The following is a 1,492-nucleotide window of genomic DNA, read 5'->3' on the forward strand; positions in this document are numbered from 1 at the left end:
CCTAGAGGAGGACAAGCTACCCCCCTAGAGGAGGACCAGCTACCCCCCTAGAGAAGGACCAGCTACCCCCTAGAGGAGGACCAGCTACCCCCCTAGAGGAGGACCAGCTACCCCCTAGAGTAGGACCAGCTACCCCGCTAGAGGAGGACCAGCTACCCCTCTAGAGGAGGACCAGCTACCCCCCTAGAGGAGGACCAGCTACCTCCCTAGAGGAGGACCAGCTACCTACCTAGAGGAGGACCAGCTACCCCCTAGAGGAGGACCAGCTACCCCCTTAGAGGATGACCAGCTACCTACCTAGAGGAGGACAAGCTACCCCCCTAGAGGAGGACCAGCTACCCCTCTAGAGGAGGACCAGCTACCCCCCTAGAGGAGGACCAGCTACCTCCCTAGAGGAGGACCAGCTACCTACCTAGAGGAGGACCAGCTACCCCCTAGAGGAGGACCAGCTACCCCCTAGAGGACCAGCTACCCCCTTAGAGGATGACCAGCTACCTACCTAGAGGAGGACAAGCTACCCCCCTAGAGGAGGACCAGCTACCCCCCTAGAGGAGGACCAGCTACCCCCTAGAGGAGGACCAGCTACCCCCTAGAGGAGGACCAGCTACCTACCTAGAGGAGGACCAGCTACCCCCTTAGAGGAGGACCAGCTACCTACCTAGAGGAGGACCAGCTACCCCCCTAGAGGAGGACCAGCTACCCCCTAGAGGAGGACCAGCTACCTACCTAGAGGAGGACCAGCTACCTACCTAGAGGAGAACCAGCTACCCCCCTAGAGGAGGACCAGCTACGCCCGAGAGGAGGACCAGCTACCCCTTAGAGGAGGACCAGCTATCCCCTAGAGGAGGACCAGCTACCTACATAGAAGAGGACCAGCTACCTACCTAGGGGAGGACCAGCAACATCCCTAGAAGACCAGCTACCCCCTTAGAGGAGGACTAGCTACGCCTGCTCTCTGTCTCAGTCTAGACGGACAAGCCTGCTCTCTGTCGAAGTCTAGACGGACAAGCCTGCTATCTGTCTCAGTCTAGACGGACAAGCCTGCTCTCTGTCTCGATCTAGACTGACAAGCCTGCTCTCTGTCTCAGTCTAGACTGACAAGCCTGCTCTCTGTCTCAGTCTAGACTGACAAGCCTGCTCTCTGTCTCAGTCTAGACAGACAAGCCTGCTCTCTGTCTCAGTCTAGACAGACAAGCCTGCTCTCTGTCTCAGTCTAGACAGACAAGCCTGCTCTCTGTCTCAGTCTAGACAGACAAGCCTGCTCTCTGTCTCAGTCTAGACAGACAAGCCTGCTCTCTGTCTCAGTCTAGACAGACAAGCCTGCTCTCTGTCTCAGTCTAGACAGACAATCCTGCTCTCTGTCTCAGTCTAGACAGACACGCTAACTGCTTCTGGTTTCCATTAATAGGTCTACACTACCTGCTCTTTGGAGTCTACAGTCTAATACACGACTTGTTTAGTTTGACCTGTGTAATCCATGTTGTATACATAG

The sequence above is a fragment of the Salvelinus fontinalis genome, chromosome 6, assembly GCF_029448725.1.
Source record: "Salvelinus fontinalis isolate EN_2023a chromosome 6, ASM2944872v1, whole genome shotgun sequence".
Lineage (NCBI taxonomy): Eukaryota > Metazoa > Chordata > Actinopteri > Salmoniformes > Salmonidae > Salvelinus > Salvelinus fontinalis.